Genomic DNA, 18,774 nt, shown 5'->3' on the forward strand with positions numbered 1-18,774 from the left:
CTTCTGTTTTAAATCTTTAAGTAGATTGTATATACACATAAATTTAGAATAGACCAAAAACATTGCGTAAAATTTCAGTTAAAAGCAATCAGTTAAAGTCAATCACGAAAGTGTATACGACGAAGAATAAATTGACAGAAATATTTTTCGATCTTATCGTCCTCCTCATTCGCCGGCGTCTATGGTCCACGCGATAAGATGGTGAAAGCATTTGTCCGACATCAACCTTCCTTATTGTGGGATAGGGCAGTTGCAGGATCTTAAAACACATTCGCTGCAAATCGTTATTAAGTCGGATGGACTCATTATCCAAGGCTTTGTTGCATTTTTCATTTGGAAAAACAGTCCATACCGTGAGTCACTGCAAGAATTTTGCTCGTTTGGCACGCTTCTTTCTCCAAAAGCCCCCAATAAGTAAAATATTTGTGTGACTTGCAGGATATCTTTCATCATACCTATGCTGATTATTGGCTCGAAATCATGAACGATGCCAAGAGAAGAAGCAGGCTTGTTCTCATTTCGTACTCTAAACTTGCTTTAGTTGTTATACAACTGCCAAATTTATTTAGGCGGTTAAACGATAATTAATGATAATAAAGAATTGACGATGACACCCCCTTTTTAGCTCAGCACGACTGCAAGGTAATTGAACTGCCTGCATAATAATTGCTCTAGTTATTCCCTGGTAAATGGCGCTCAAAAACTGTATCCAATTGCATGGATCTATGCACACGGCTCTATCCTTGTCTGGCAGGTCCGACAGCAAGCAAATAACGAAATAAATTTTTTACATACATAAATCAATAATAAATAAATTGGGTAAAAACAAGGGAACCGGCTTATGCGAAATTCTACACAGGTAAAAAGTAGTTGGCTCATCCAATCGATGACAATCGGCAAGGTACACTATTTCTCTCGGTAGCGTTTTGCAGGTTTTTATACTCAGTTCAGCAGAGCTCACAGAGAATAATAATCTTGTTCGCATAACGGTACCCCGTAATGGCATAAACTAATTGAGATAGATATAGACTTCTAGAAATTTGTTTTAACGACCAAACTGAAAAAACCTATCAAAACCAGGATCTTTGTTATAAAATAACTCCGTCCTCTTGGCAAATACTAGAAGCTTCCTGGACTTAAACCACTTGCTGCTTCTAGGTCGGACAGCTGTATCACTCCTAATACCTGGAGTTTTATCCTGGCAAGCCCAGGGCACGAGCGCAAAACGTGCTCGATCGTTTCCTCCTACAACCCGCACTTCCTACATCTGCTATCAATACTTTTAAAAGAAGGTAATTCAAAAGTTTTGCAAGCTGTAATTTGGCAGCTGAGTATGTTATGTTCGGTTACACCCGAACTTAGCCCTCCTTACTTGTTTCTTAAAAATTAGTAGCCTCAATCGGTTGCTACTTGAATCTCGGCGGCCTGTCCGTCCCTAGATCTCCAGATTTTGTTTCCGTAGCGTACCTACACGTTAAAAACCTAAGACATCACACAATTTTTCGTTAATTGTACTTCAATCAATAGATATTTAAGTGATGCCAATCCGATTTTTTGAGATATACATTTTTCTAATATTTTTATTGCCACAGAGATCTCCACGAAATTTATTTGTCATATATGTATATATTTCTTTCCATGTACCCAAATTGTTTGTTTAATAAGTTGCATTTTTGTATATTTAAATAATTTTAAGGTTGCAAATATTTAATTTTGTTTCGATAAGATATTATTAATCTGTTGACAGGATTTACAAACAAACGAATTAGATATGAATTTAACTTGATTTATTATTTTTGTTTTTATGTATGAATCCATATGCATGTTTGTTAAAAACTGCATTACTAAACTATAAAACTTTACACTAACAAAAATATATTTGAAATGTCACTTTAACCATATTTCACATGCCCACTAGCTAGAGTTCGTCTTATTGCTACCAAATCACTTCCACCGTCTAAATCAGCGGTGGGCAATATTTCTAAATCACAAAATATTGCATGCCTCAGAGCACATTGTCGCGATTTAATATAAACCTCACCCAAAAATGTTCGAAGGCATACTTATCAGCTTTTAATAATGTCTTGTGTATGTGGAATCCTTACATATGAATACAATTCGGAAAATATACCGAAATAGTTCCGAATTTACTAGGTAAACAATGCCTAAATGAACATATAAAGCAACCGTAAGTACCGCGCAAACAATGACCACTCAACGGCTTCTAAATGTAGTTCCGAAATTTTGAATTTGTTCCGAAATGATCACAAAACGATTCCGAAAGCAACCCTGAAATGATCCCAAATAATGTCAAAAAGTCTCTTAACCCAACTCCGAAACGCTATCTGAAGTATGTCGAAATAGTCCCGAAAGCAATTCTAAAATTATCCCGAATTTGTCCTGAAGAGATTACGATATAATTCTTAAAAGTTAAATGATATTAAAATGTTGAAATAGTGCTGAATTATTCCGAGATAGTGCCTAAATGCTTTTGAAATAGTCCTGGTGTAATATCAAATTAACCCTAAAAATAATTTCGAACTAGTTTTCAATGATAGAATAACCTTTATTTTATACAATTACACGCTGGGTATAAATTTGGGACAGACGTATGACTTAGGAAAATCGACCCAGTATATCGTCTGTTTACTTTTAGGAGTTCAGACACGCTTTAATTTTATATAATAAATATGAGAGAGTAGTACTTACGGCATGTACATATATAAGTCGTGGGTGGTGAAGTTTTGGACATTTTCGACTTTTAAAATCAGCCCAATTCTCAACAAAAAATCTTTGCGACTTTTTTCCCATTCTCCCATTCCTCGTGTTCTAAATATAATTTCCTTGTGAGTTTTTTCACATTTCCCTTTCCTCTTATTCTGTACAATGTTCGAAAAATCGGAAAGCGGTTATAGGAGAAAAGTAGGTATTATGAATGTGAGTGAGAGGGAGATTTCTCTGGCATTTCTTGGGAGTTTTTTCACTTGTTAACTTAAAGGGAATAAATTTGTTCTTTTAAGAAAGAATACTTATTTGTACAAATTTGTTCTAAAATATGTACATTCTACCTCAATATTCTTTTAAGTCGAAAAGTATGTCATAAGCAATGGAAGAGCCCTTGGTATATTTGATGCAGCGATCCAGAAACTGCAAAAGGATTTTTAAGAAGGCTTAAATAGATTTATGAAAGACGAATTCAAATCGACTTGACCGCCAGAAAATTGCTTTGCTGAATGGAAGCAGGCAACTCTAGCGGATTTGTGTTATCCCGCCCTCTTCTTCTTCTTATGCTTCTCCTTTGATGTTGCTGTGGCACCAATTCATTACTCATTTCAGTGAATACCATATGAAATGCAGTACTGTGCATTGTTTATACTTTATTTCTTAATTTCAAACAAATTCGCAACAATAATTAAACTATTAAATTTTTTAAACAAAATAAGAAATGCGCAACGAAATTTCAACTGACAAAACAGCTGACTTCGAAAATTCGAAATTAATATTCCTCAATTATTGTTCTCCCGAGGAGAAAAGAATTTGGGGAATTTTTCCGCAGGAATATAAAAATTAGCGAGAACAAAATTCCGAGGGAATGTTTAGAATTGGACTGAACAAGTTTCAGCGTAATCGCTGATGCGCAATCCGTGAATGGGACTGACTGGCGTTGCAGCCTCATATCCATATTAATATTTATAAAATATCACGAGTTTGCCCAACTCTGCGCTTAGCTAAAATGACACAATTTGGCAACTTTTTTTTCAATCCTTCAGCTAACACTAACTATGTCAGTATAAGATGGTATACATAACAAATAAACGTACATATTTACATGTTTCATACATATTTACAAAAGTAAACTTTGATCGCACGCCTATTAAATGTACAAATATGGTAATTGAGACACGCACGGGTTTTATATATAAGTACATCCAAGATTTTATACATATATAAGTTTTTATGTACATATTACTTGGCTTCTGTTTTCAAAGGCTAAAGTCAAGTCAATGTTCTTATTGGAGGTTGCGAATTTACTTTGTTGTATTTATTTCCATTTTCAATAGTTGTAATTTTGTTTTTTTTTTTGTAACCAATTAATTTGAAAATAATATATAATTACCTTACTAGGTACTTTATGCGGTCAATCTAACTCTCAAACTCTAAGTTGGCTTGAGGAGAAGTCTTATGCTTGTAATTATAACAATATTATTGTAGGAAAGAGGAGATAATAAAGGGGGGGGGGGGGGGAGGGTGGCGGATTCGTTGTGACACCTTATAAACTAGTGGTGTTTATCAACTAGTGGTGTTTAAAAACAATTTTGACGGCTATTTCGCTAACCAAAGCTTAAACATAAATTTGCTCAAGTTTTGACCAGCTTTGCTAAAAACGTAGACTGTTTTGGACAAGCCTAATACATTAGATACATTTGGATATGCCTAGTCATTGAATTCTCTTTCAGTTTGTCAAAAAATCCGCAAACATGTTTAATTGATTAAAATAATAATCTTTGATTCATGTAAATTGTCAAAGATAGTCAATTAAGCCTTGTAAATTGTATTGTTGTAGGTAAATAAAACAAATTTATAACTAAGTCAAGAGAAAATGAACTTTTTTGACCTACTTATCAGAAAATATTTCTTTAATATCCATAACATAATTGCAAATGTAATAGTTATGAATTTGTGTAATCTGGTAACGGGATTATAGATTAAAAAGTGATTTTGTATTATAGAAAATAAGGAATACTCCAATGACAGCACAATGATATGCAAATAACGGTATCTAACAGCTGTTGGACAGCTTAGGCTAACCGCAAAGTGAATATATATATAGACAAGGCTTAAGCAGATACAATGCGTCACTTACTTGGCGGATAAGGAAGAAACTGACAGCAGAGTTGGCTGCGTTTATGTAAATTGTAATCGCCAGATATGCGACGAATCAGTCGTTACATACGTCATAGTTTGCCAATTTTCTATTTTGACACACGCCAGCCACGTCACAAGTGTTGTACTTAATTTTTATTCCATTTTTAGTACGCGTATGTTAAAAATAAACAATACTCTTAGCTGACTAATGAGCTCAGTAGATACAATCCGTCACCATCATGACGTACGCCATTTTCTACGGGTATCACGTACGTGGCGTAAAGTGAGACACATAACGGCTGACGTAAATAATTTTATTTAGAAATAAAATTGTCGATTCCACTATCAGTCCACTCAGAGTTTATAGCAGTGCTGGGAGGTTTCGGCAGGGCATTTTTACTGTGTACCACTGAGTGGGGGAGAATCAGTTGTTCCCATGACGATGCAGTCGTCGCTTTCTTTTCGTGCATTCTTCCATTCGCTACATAATGGTCCTTTAACGTTAAATTAGCCCCAGCGGGTTGGGGGGTTAGAATGTACCCGCGGTAGGTATGTCTGTCGTAAGAGGCAACTAAAATAGCAAATAGATTCAAGGGGTTGGGTATCGTAACGCTTTCAGGTTGCCAGCGCAATATATAGCTTCTCCAAACCCAATTGTCAACCTCACCTATCCTTGGCGAATCCTGTTTCATTAACAGCCGAGGCTCTGGCGACAGCGAATTCGTTATGGATCTAGGGGTTGGGAGGGCGGGATGGCCTAGAAGGTCGCATGTGGTAATAACAAATCGTTCCCGAGATGGTCGGGCTTGATACCGGAACGTACCGGATCTGCATCCGGCAAAGGACCATCAACATCGATAACACTTCCAAAGGCTTTCGGCGAGTGTCCTTATCGCTACAACGACAACAACAACAACGTGAAATTAATCAAACATTAATTGTAAATTATTGTCCCTCCTATAGCACACGATTAAAGGATAAAGAGAAAACAACAAAAATTTTTATACAGCGAAATCTGAACTTTGCGTTTGGGCGACACGTTTTAACCGCCTGTAATCGTTACCAAAATGAGTATCTTATATAACTGATCATTTCATTTGCTCATTCGAATTTTAAAGGATTACCATAATGTATAAGACTTTATTTAAAAATGAGTTTTATATATTGCTTCAATGTATATAATGTAAGTTCATAGCAATATGAAATATGAAAATGCTTAAGAAAGTCCCCGATTTTTAACAAGTAGCTGCGCTTCGGCAGAGGCAAGGAAAATTTTTCTAAAGGCGCCAAATGTCAATTCAGTTTTGACATTTGTGAATTATATAAAGAATACAAATCGACAGGCTATGAATTAGCTTTCTTCTCAAGGCCGCAGAATAATTTAGAGATGTTTGGGCAAAGCTAGCACCTTTGGATGGCAGCGGCTGCGCTGGATAGGCCATGTAATGCGAATGACAGATGATGGTCCAGCCTAGAAAGTGTTTCTATCGGAACCCGCCTATGGTAGCAGAGGTAGAGGGCGGCCCCCACTCCGTTGGAAGGACCAGGTGGAAAACGATTTAAACTCCCTTGGCGTGACCAATTGGCACCGGTTGGCGGAGTGAAGGAGCGACTGGCGCGCCTTGTTGGACGGCCATAACCGTTTAGACGGTTAAGCGCCAATTAAGTAGGAAAGTAAGAATCTTTTGTTTAGGTGATTTGCATAGGCAGGCCATATCAGCCAATTTAATCATTCTAGACATCTTTTTATGCGTTATATTTGAAGTTACATCAATTAGCCCAGACGCTTGAAGACCGGTGTTCTGGCAATAGAGATGAGAAATGTTGTAAAACGGGTCATTAAATATGACAGCGACTACTTGGCCGATGTTATTTTGTCGTCCTAATCCAATTCATTCTAATGGATTAAATAAGCATATTGCATAATTAGATTGGCTTAGACTTAATTTACATATAACGAGATGATCTTCTACATATCACATATACATTTTTTTCCATCGATAATCGGTAATTATTAACTAATGTTAGAGGTGCCGTTTGTTTTGCCTAGAACTACAGCCGTATCTAGGTATCTAGGGTGTCATGTCTATAATGGAAGCTTCGAATACAAGATAAACGTGAAAATTTGAGAGCTAATAATCCAGTTGCAAATTTATCGTAGATTAAAGCATGTGTAAACGTGGCCCTAGTGATTATTTTTTTTTTTAATCTATAACAGTAAATAACTTTTATTGCGCTTCGAGTGATGTTTAGACAGCTGCCTAAGATATTAATTTACACAGAACGTCACGTACCTAAACTCGAAAGTAACTCTTATAGCCGATCAAAATGACATGTTGAGTACAAAAGCTGTCATGTCCTATTGTATCATTGCGTTCCCTTGAACTCCAATATGTATTATGCCACGGAACATTTCTTTTTACTTTCAGGTTGAGTCAGTATACCTTCCGAGCCATGTGGACGCAAATTACAGAGGGACATTTATTTAAACATTTGTTTTTAATGAACTTGACTTAGTTATATAACTAACTGTAGTATATTAAAGCTGTTTACATGAAAATTTCAAAAATTTTATTGACACATGTGCACAGGTTGATGCACTTAAGATAGCTTTTAATTTCTTTCGCTAAAATTAATTTATTTTGTTCACGAAGGCTTACGAGGTTGTATGTACCTAAAAGTGTACATTTGTATGAAAGCTCAATGAGGACTCGCAGCCCTCACAGCTGGGAGTTATGGCATCGATTGTTTTACAAAGCAAGATAGTTCTATAAGAATTCAATGTGGGCTTGGCGCCCAAACCCTAGGCTACAACCGACATTTGCTATCAATTTCAATGCCAAAAATTCTTTATTTCAGATGAGTTATTACACTATTTGACTGCCTCAATCTAATAAGTAATTATACATTACATACCTGTCAAGATTTTAGCGGATGTATAAATTGATATCTCTAAAAAATACTTCAAAAAATCGAGGTAATGGTCAACTAAAGTGTGCATACAAAAAAAAAAAAAACGATGGGGGGGGGGGGGGGCGTCAATGCACGAATTAGTGAGAATTGTGTCCTAAGGAGTGGCTGAGATACCTAATTGATTCGAGGGGTTGTGTGGAGCGCAACCCGTTCAAGGGGATGCCAGCGCAATTTATAGCTCCTTCAACCCAATTGTCAACCCCACCTACCCGTGGTGAATCCTTTTTCTTTATCAGCCGGGGCTTTAGCGACAACAAGTTCCTCAATATGGTCATCTTCAATCGTTACAGAGATGGTCGGGCTTATACCTTAATTAATATCGATAGCACTCCCCAAATCCTGTGTCCGTATCGCAACAACAACAAAGCACTACAACATTTGGCATACGATAACATTATTATAGAAGTCAAGTAGTAGTAGAAAAATGAGGTGGAATGGCAGTATAAGAGGGGCAGTGTTAAGAATTTATTAAATTAGCAAATTGCACTCCGCACTATTGTTTAGCAACAAATACATTCTTTCTATTAAATGCATATATACTTAGTATTTTATTATTGGCATAATCGACGATAAGCCATGAGAAATCGGTGAGAAAAAACCTTTGGTATTGAATTGATTAAAAATAGCTGTGGTTAAGACAAGTGTGAAATATTCAGCAGGGACGTCAAAATAACAAATAACTAGAACCGATCAACTGATTGTTAAAGTGACTATCGTGGTCTCATCCTGTATCTCTTTCTATCGATGAGGACAGTCGCCAGTATGCATATTGAACATTATATCAAAATGCTGCCAAAACACTAAAAAGTAGCCATCTTGAACATCTTTCAGACAGTTGGTTTGAAAGTAAATGTTACTTATCATATGCTGACTTAAAAAAAGGTCGCTATAGAATAAGTATGGGTAGTAGCGCATTAACACCAGTGCCATTTGTGGTGTTAGCGGCAAGTTCCAACGCAATAGCGCCTTGTAGCGCCGTTTGCCGATATTCATATAGGTGCTTTCCTGTCATGACCCTCATATATTATTATGTGTCCGGGGAAAGTTTCTCATCGGCGTCAATGTTAAGTTAATTGTCAATATCCTTGCTATAAGTTTTGTTTGGAAGGAAACTAGTATTAATATATTTACTGTTTTGTTTTTCCTTAACAATACTTCCGCTCTAGCAAAAGCACAAAAAATTTTGTTTTGACCACCCTAATGTGCGTAGATTTCATATTAGAGCGGTCATTAAAAAACTACTGATTTCCTTCGAATCCTCACGACCCGATCAAAGAGTTCGCAAATAAATTGTTGTCCCGATTGGAGACGTTTAAGGGGTGTAAAAGGTGCCAACGTCAAAGTTCAGAATAAAATAAAAGTTAAGCTGTAGTCATTGGTGCCGTTTGTCGTATCGCTGTAGTCGTATCCCTAACGTAATCAGCTGTTTATCGTTACGACGGTAAACCAAAAACCAATTGGTTGGCTACGATACGGTTACGACCTTAGCGGCACCAATAATCGATTGCATTGATTCTCATAAGGTTGGTCGAATCAGCTGTTATAAGGTTACCGATACGGTTACCGATAAATCACCAATGTCTGCAGCTTTAGGGGTATCGGACCAATGTTTAAGGTCAGATCTTTCTTTAAACGCTAGGTTTCTATGGCTACAGGACACTTACTAGTTTGAGTGAGTTATCTTATTAATTTAAACTTTTTGAGTCAATATAAGTAAATTTGAACCCTAACCTCGGTGCCAACACCTTAACCTTTTGCATTCGGAACCAAAATGTAAATGTAAAATATTTGTCCTCAGTATTAGCGTTTGAAGAGGTCAGAATGAAGGAAATAGTTCTATGATTTTGAAGGACCACCCTAATATATAAACCGATCATTGATCGATGAAAGCGCATTTCCAGTATTCACTGGATTGCCGATGGTCAAGCGTTAAGATCTAAACAATATCAAGCTATATCAACCTAACCACTACCAATATGGATATAAGTATACATACATATGTATATACAGCTTAATGTACTTATTACAGTTAAGAGCGTTATGGTGGTACTAAATACGTCAACAGCTGTCAGAAGAAATAACAAAAAAAAATATTTTTATATATTAAGCAGCACCAACAACTTATTAAACGTAAAGTACGACGGCACGTTGTTATATTGACTTATTGACGTTTTTGATTGTATTTGTGTGATATTGCCAATGTTAACAGCACACAGCAGATTGCAGCTAAAGCTTTATGTTGGCTTACTCCAGACACGGTCCGTTCAGAACGAGTTTGGAGCGTAACGTGTGTGGAGGTGTAAAAAATGTTATTATAATTATTTGCTTGAATTGATGGTGAATGTGATCGGAAGCGAATTAAATTGGCTGCAAAGACGAAAGGAAAAAAATAAAAAACGGCACAAACTAATTTGGCTTTAAGTGCCGACAGTGCGGATGAGTTACGTGCGATTGTTAACACGGATATAAGTGGAACTTTATACACGAATACACACACATACGCTTACATTTGTAAAAAAGGATACAAGAATAAAATGTAGATTTTTATGCGAAAATCTTAAATTTGTTTAAAAAAAAATTAATGTACGCAAATTTAATTGCTTTGAGTTGCATGGAATCAATTAAACAAGTGTTTCAATTTAATTTCGCAATTGTTGTAAAATTTTGCCGTTGCTGTATTTATTGTTGTGTAGTATGTGAAAAGCCTTACTATCAGCCGTTAATGACAGTTGAGCCGAAGAAAGTTTTTACGGGACGGACGAATTGAAAAGAAAAAAAAAACAACAACTGAAAAAATAAAGTTGTATGGTTAAATTGAAAATAAAAAAGGAAAAAACTTGTGAATAAAAAATATTTTTTATTAAAACAACTTTTTCTGCAATACAAGTGAAAAAATTTTTTATTGCGCGTAAATTATACATTTTATGTGCGCTTGTTGAAACCAGATAAAGCTGTTCCTTACATTTTTGGTGAAATGTAAGTTGAAAAAAAAAAAAAAAAAATGTTGCATGCACATTATAATAATTCAGGATACTTAACTAAATAAGTATGAACAGTCAAAAAAGAAATATTAAGGAAAGTTTAGAGATTTGTGATTTTGTTATTGGAACCGTTGCAGCTACGAATAGTGAAAAAATTTTTTAATTTGTAATTTTTTCTTTGCACATTTTGTTTTGCTTTTACAATTGCTGATTTGCTATTCTATGTTAAAAAAATATACTACTGTTTTTGATTTTTTCCAATGACGTAGCGAATGCTTAGCCGAATATTTTGTTGATGCTTTGTATAAATATACTACACTAGTTTGCAAATGCAATGATGCTAGATCATTTGCACAAAATCTTGAACTCCCCTAGTAATTTAACAAAGAAAAAAATTATTGCAAAAGCCGTCTAAACACCATTAAATTTTACGAATATGTGACAGAGCAATTGATGATTAAAGAAAAGCCTCATTTGATTTCTATTTGTGAAAAAGTGTGAATTAAAAAAAAAATTATGTTTTTATCGATTTTCGTAAAAAAATTATTTAAAAAAATTATAATCAAAAACTGGTAAAAAAAGTATTGTTTTTGATTAGATAAAAAATAAAATTGGTTAAATTAATTCATTAAAAGTTTTGATGAAATAAAAAAAATTAAATAAAACTCTAAGAACCAAGAACTACACTGAAAGAAATGGTGCTAGTAAAATCAAAAAATCGGTTCTGTTGTTCTTGACTTAACGGAGATTCTGTGAAATTGATCGAATTATGTTTAATTCGACCGAGTTATTTGTCTAGCGAACAAATTAGTTTAGTAATTTCAACAGAAGAGAAATTGTCGCTCTAAGTTAACAAATTTCTGTAAAATTGACAGATTCCTAATCAATCTAACTGATTTTTTGTTAAGACAACTGATCTCACTGGTCATTTCAACAGCGATCAACAGTCAATACATGAGCAAATTTCAAAGAGAATTTTGCGCTCACTGCGCTCTCGACTTTGTACTTATATATGTTGTGTTCTATATGTATGCACATATTTACGTATGTATATGGCGGCCGCCATGGTGTGATGGTAGCGTGCTCCGCCTACCACACCGAAGACCCTGGGTTCACACCCCGGGCAAAGCAATATAAAAATTTTAGAAATAAGGTTTTTCAATTAGACAAAAAATTTTCCTAAGCGGGGTCGCCCCTCGACACTGTTCGTCAAGCACTCCGAGTGTATTTCTGCCATGAAAAGATCTCAGTGAAAACTCATCTGCCTTGCAAATGCCGCAACATAAGTACTTTCGTACAAAGCTGTCGCAACAACTTTTTTTGTTCATTTGATACTAAAACAGTCAATTACGAATCAACGATTTGTGCGCAGTTGATTCAACATCTTGTTGCGATGGATAAGAATTGACAGAAATTTCGGTTGATTTTACCAGTCTTTTTCTTTTAGTGTAGGCGAAGACTAAAGGTGCTTGTTTTTTTAAATATCCGAAATTATTAAATTGAACCAACCTACCAGTTTTAGCGTCTTTAAGCACCCACTTCTTAGTACATATCAAATTCCACCAATAAGCGGTCTATCTAAAGCTTAAAACACGCGTTATCAACTCAGACGTTTTATGCATTCCATATATTTCTCATTGTACAATTTTATAACTTAATTACTCAGCAACAAAGCATAATAAAAATATTTTTACGAACGTAGTAAATCTGAAACAATGTCATAACTTTCGACGAAGAAAGTTGTAAAAAAGTATGACGTATGTCTGTCAATAAAAGCTAGGGAGGAATTAAAGAAAAGTGCGAGAACGGCAAGAGTTACGGTGACATTAATTATCGTTACCGATAATTGTGGTACTTGGCCACATGAACTGCGTGGAGTTTCCATCACATCTAAGAATAATGTTTCTGAATCTGCAATTCATTATAAAGGGCCGTATATCCACTGACCAGTGTCACGGCACTTTAAACAATCTGGCACTAAGTATCCATGGTGTCAGTGCTCATCTCCAGCTGGAATTAAACCGGGCTACTGGTTTTGAACCGTTCTAAAAATAAATTTTTTTTTCAACTTTAAATAAATTTTTTCGATGTTTATTATTTATGTGCTTAAGCTATATTTGAACATGTTTGGCGAACGTAGTAGCTTGTTATGCTAATTTGACGTAGCCATAAAAACCCGTATATACATAAATAGTAAGTCAATATAGCGAATGCATAATAACTAGTCGGACATATAGCTGTACCAATATAAATGCACATATCAACATTCTTAAGTGTATATAAATTAGTTTTAATGAAGCTCAATTTCAAATTAGTTATAATAATAAAAATTTAGAGCGATGTTCTTTCTAAGAGGTTTAGGCCGAGCCGCCCACTAATTTGTATTGGTACTTTTGAATTTTTTGCTTTAAAATCTCTTGTGCCGACTACGAACGGCTGAGATTCATATGGCAGAAATGCAATCGCAGTGTTTAAAAAAAGACTTCTCTAAAGTATTTTGATATGACCTTTCCTGGATCTTGAACCTCAGACCTTTCGTATCGGTAGGTGAACACACTACACCTAAGCCATAGCGGTCTCCAATTCAATGTGCTTATAATTATAATTATACACTCCCTTTGTGTAAAAATCACAACAAATTCCAAGTCATGCACCTGTGCTTTAGTTCTAATTTAATTTGTAATGAAGTAGGAAGTATGTATATTCACACGAAAACTTATTTAAATGTACCCAGCTATAAAACTAACTATACCATTGCCAGATGGATTTCAGAACAATTCGATTCGAAAGCCCTGATTTATTTTATTTTTGTTAGAGATTACTGGATTTTTATTTAGATTAAAAAAAAAAAACAATAAAAGGATCGCGAAAAAAAATTAAAAGAGCTTATAGTATCCAGAACGAAGTTTAGCTATAGTGACGCGCGTCTCCCTAGAATGATTGCTTTCTATTTGTGCGAGTTCAGGGTATTTATCGTTAAGAACGGGGTTCGCCTGGCAACTCCTAGATTGAGGTGTGACATCTTTTTGTGAATATCACTGAAGATCTGTTTGGGTTGTTCTTGTACATACGGCTCTATTCTCAGGTGCCGTTTTCCACATAATGCTTGCGGTTGAACACTTTCATTCAGTAGACTGGGGCATGCGCGTTCTTATATTCAGTAATAAGAAGCTATGTCCCATCATTGTACAGGATGGACGGAGTTAGAACACACATTTTGAACGGAATATATCGGAATAATAGTATTATATGGTACGAGCCGAACCCGTGCCCACCAGCGGGTTAGGGGATCAGAATATACCCGCGGTAGGTATGCCTGTCGTAAGAGGCGACTAAAATACCAGATTCAAGGGGCTGTGTAGCGCAACCCTTCAGGTTTCCAGCGCAATATATATCTTCTCCAAACCCAATTGTCAACCTCACCTATCCGCGGCGAATCCTGTTTCACTAAGAGACGAGGCTCTGGCGACCCCAAGCTCCTCATGGAATTTGGGGGTAGGGAGGGAGGGAATGGCCTGAAGGTTTAATGTGGCCACATAAATCGTTCCCGAGATGGTCGGGCTAGCATCTTAATAGTGCTATGGTACCGGAGCGTACCGGATTTGTATCCGGCAAAGGACCATCACATCGATGACACTCCCCATAACCTTCGGGGAGCAACCTTATCGCTACAACAACAACAACAACCACAGCCGAACCCGTGCGCATCTTGCGCAACCAATATAAACGTCTCTTATCAAACATCAACAAAAATCAGCTGTTCTTTCAATCAATTACGCTGCCATCTAGCGTATGATAGCAACTGCCAGTAATGCAGTGCAAATATTCAAAATAGTGCCATAGTACTAATAGATTTCTTTGTGTGCTTAAAATCGTTTATTTTTAACAAATTATTTTAATAAAATATAGCTAAATAAAAGCTCTATGACCAAAAATTTACCAAAGCTCGCTAATAGCCCGAAGCTCCATCTTTACAACCAAAACTTTATTTATAGATTTGGATCAAATAAGAGCGAAGAAGGGACCCGTACATAAAAACAGCAATTATAAATAATATATATGATTGTTGGACAAGTTTGGGACTGTTTCTTGAACGTTTCGGGATGACTTCAAGAACACCTCAGGATTAATTCGAAAAATCTTCTGTGTAATTTTGGGGCAATTTCAGGATCACTTCTAGATTATTCTCGAAATCATTTTGAGACGAATTCAACTTCAGGATAACTTCTTGACTATTTTAGGTAACATTTTGAAACTGGAACAATTTGAAAATCATCAAATGAAATCAATTCGAAACCATTTTTGGACTCACTTTAGGTATCATTTCGAGAAAATTTCAGAGTAATTACGGGACAGTTTTTGCATCAATTCTGGTTCACATCGGGACAATTTTGGAAATATTTCTGGGCTGTTCTTATAGATCTTTCACCACTTTTCAAAGCTTTGTGATGGAAATATTTGCTTTGAGTCGCATCTCCTGTACGGGCGCATAGGAGCGTAGAGATCTTCCTGTGATTTTCTCAGACCGAAATGATTTCCTTTGGCTTTTGGATTTTTCGATATTACATTTTGAACTAGTTTCATTTAAGTTGTATAACTAGTATTGTTTGCGACTAGTTTGGTATTTAAATATTTATGCACGGGTGTCTTTACAACTTCGACTATGCGAGTACATTAAACAACACTCAAATCAGCTTATATTTGAACAATTGAATAAACGTCAATCAATTGCAAAGTTAGTGAAAGGGTTATATATAAATTTGATTTTTTTTAAAGATTACATTTTTAACGCATACTTAAGATAAGTATGACCTTGAGCAATGCTATAAACATTTAAATTATACTTTTCAAAAGCATAAGCGTATGAAAAGATTATGTTATTAAAAACAATTTACTTAACTTTTCAGTTATGTATTTATAAACTACAATTTTTTCGCAGATATTTCACGCATATGCTTAAATATTAGAGCGTGTTGTCTTTTACATAGACGCATCTTGCAATTTTTTTTGGCAGCACGTTGACTCAATTACAAGAACGTGCCATTGGTGAGGTATGCTGATGACTTTGGTATCATATGTGGTGGCTGCATAAAGAGGCGGAAAAATTGTGCCTCGCCATGAAAGAGAACAAAGGGAAGTTCATGCTGGCATCCAAGAAAGAATCGCCACTATTGACATAGACAAATTTGAAAAGGATCAGAGGTACGAAGTAGCTCCTATAGATGTGAATGAAAACAGATAAAATTATGTCAGCCTAGAAATCAAAAGGAGAATCACTCTTCCCAACAAATGGACTTAGTTTTAGTAAGCTATTCAAATGTCTTATCAATGATCAATTTATAGGGCATGAGGTTGCGCCATTACAATTTATGTACCCCAACAGTTATTCGTTCGTTTTAAATAATTAAGTTGGCATTTGCACATGTTAATAGATGTGGTTAAAATAAAATTTCAGAGAATTGAGTAAATCACCACTGGTACTTATTAAATTAATATATAATGCATAAGTAATGCAATTGTTTTTAAATTATTAACTTGTATAGCGCAATTTAAACACGTTTTGAATAAAGACCGATGTAAACTTAATTTTTGAACGAATTCCTGAAGCAAGTATTCGAAATGTTGCTGTTTTGTCTGTTACAGCTTCAAATCTGAATCTTTAAGTATAGAGAATGATTGAAGTGGCTAACTCATCTGAAGAAAAAAGGAAAATGATGAAAAATGAAAAAATAACAAATAAGAGCATCATTCTGGGCCTGTATCGTATTATACGATCACGTATCGAAAACCAGTTTCATTAAAACGGCGAATGTGAATCTGTTCAGCTATTCGTAAAATGCATCGAAGAAGTACTCATGAATCTAATAAGTTCTTGTAGTCACTATTTCACTTATTATTTATTTCTATTGCGGTTTAAATAATCTAATTCGATCGCCGATTGTGTAATACCATAATGGTCCGTATTGCAACCTATAGCTCAGATAAACGAATCGTCTATTGGCGATTTCTTCTACCAATGGGAATACCAGGAGGGCGCAAACAATAATTAATTATTGTCAAATGATATGTTGATATCGTTTAACATAATGCAAATGCGCGAACCAATCGCCTATGAGGCGTTATGAACGTTGGTTTTCGGACGAATAAAGTCGGCTAAATAATAATAAAAAACTTAAAAAATTCAGGAACTCGTTTTCCTATAAATAAAACCATTGTATGTATTTAATTAGCGAGCTTTTTACAATTTTTCTCCAATATCAATTACTAAAACCATTGTATTTGGTACTGCTTTTTCATATCTCGCGATAAGTTTAGTTCCTTAGTAGAAAGTGACAATAGCAGGTAAAAGTTTTATGCAAACATTAGAACAGATGTATTCGATAACACAAGCCGAAACTTAACATTCGATCAGTCATTACTTTTAAGCGTTAAGATACTAACAGAAATGCATACGTCAATGTACTACACGTTTTGTACTTAAGTAATCGTTATTGTTAACTACAATTAAAGCAAGTGCATGTCTTCTCTAATTTTAGCTTCATAAATCAATCAAAGAATTTAATTTATGCATATTTTTTATTTATCTTGTATGCATTAACTGAGCTGATTTGTTAGTTTGTAATATTAGTTACAAACACTTGTTTTTTTTTTTTTAATAATCGTGCGCCCTAATAAAATCGGTGACCAATACGTATTTAAAATAAACTTGGTTGCGGAGAGGTTGCATTTGATTTGCAATGAAGTAAACTACAACAAAAACTAACTAAGACCTTTGAGGACACGAATTTCAAAAACTCATGGTGCAACAGTTGACTGATAATTTAAAATGCTTGTGGTGGGGATGCTGCTGTTAGAGGCATTCGTTCCCTATTACAATTGAAAATATGGTTAGTGTCATCACAGATCGCAATGCAAAAAAACATCGAAAAAGCTTTCGAAGAAGTATATAGTTATCAAGGTTATATCCAACATCATCCTCTGATACCCAATATTATTATCCAATCATTATCCAAACTTTGAGAAATTTTGGGAATTTTATAGTCCCCGAGATGAACCTAACATTATACTCTAACGTTAGAGAAAATTTGAGACATCTATTGTTCTCAAATCTATATCCAGCATGTTTCTCCAGTTGATATCCCACATTGGATATCGAGTTGAGATGAAGTTGAAAACAATAATGGCTTCAAAGCTGGCAACACCAAAGCCACCATCAAGTGTTTTTGTTCAGAAATAAAGAAGTGGTTGGTAGCATTAATTAAACATTGTGAGTTAAAAATAATTTATACTTGTTTTTTTTTTCATGCAGCAACTTCTGTATTGTCATCTTACATTTGAGCCTCATTAGAGAGTCACATTTGAGTAAAGGTGAGAGCTATCTTCTTCTCAATTTGAAAAAAGAGCATTTTTATTTTTCTTTTATTTATTATTAAGAAACAACGCTTGAGATTTGAGAAGTATGGTATTTATCAACTTGGGCTCTAATGTGACTCAATACCAAAAGTTTATTGGGATGTAAGACATAGGAGTTCTTCACACTTCTACAATATCTACAACGAAGTCAAGCTTGAGTGACATTTGTCTCCTTGGATAATATGCTTTTCTTTGCCGAAATAGTTGGGTAACGTAAAAAACCGCTTTATCTGAACAGTCTTTTTTATGAGAGCTATATGCTAGAGGGATCTCACCTTATTGGTTCAGTCAAAGATAAACCCGCCTACAAAATTCTGTGAAAATATTTTGAAAACTTCGGAGCTTGTTTTCCTGAAATGGAAAATTTGTCAAAAGCGCTCAGCCTGCTGTTCTCGGCTAGATAAGCAAAACTATTGATAGAGCCAGCATCGCACAAAATTGATAGCACATATCGTCGTCTCAGAGCAATACTGAAATATTTAAAAGAAAATGATTCTAAACGAATATTCGGTATCACTAATAGTACCGTTACTTGATGTAA

At 35.2% G+C, this 18,774-nt stretch overlaps 1 protein-coding gene across 3 annotated transcripts in view; it reads left to right on the forward strand.

Moving 5' to 3' along the window:
- Positions 1-18,774, forward strand: part of slif (slimfast) — a 49,750-nt gene that overhangs the window by 17,150 nt on the left and 13,826 nt on the right. Inside the window, exons 1-2 of one of the 3 annotated variants that reach the window (XM_067791048.1) lie at positions 10,086-10,815; positions 15,760-16,022. The exons of 1 other annotated variant lie outside the window; for it this stretch is intronic. The gene's annotated coding sequence lies outside the window, so the exon portion shown is untranslated. Of the gene's footprint in view, positions 1-10,085; positions 10,816-15,759; positions 16,023-18,774 lie in introns of those variants that run through there. One more of the 3 variants, XM_067791047.1, reaches the window with a different exon arrangement.

The sequence above is a fragment of the Eurosta solidaginis genome, chromosome 5 (genome assembly GCF_040869045.1).
Source record: "Eurosta solidaginis isolate ZX-2024a chromosome 5, ASM4086904v1, whole genome shotgun sequence".
NCBI lineage: Eukaryota > Metazoa > Arthropoda > Insecta > Diptera > Tephritidae > Eurosta > Eurosta solidaginis.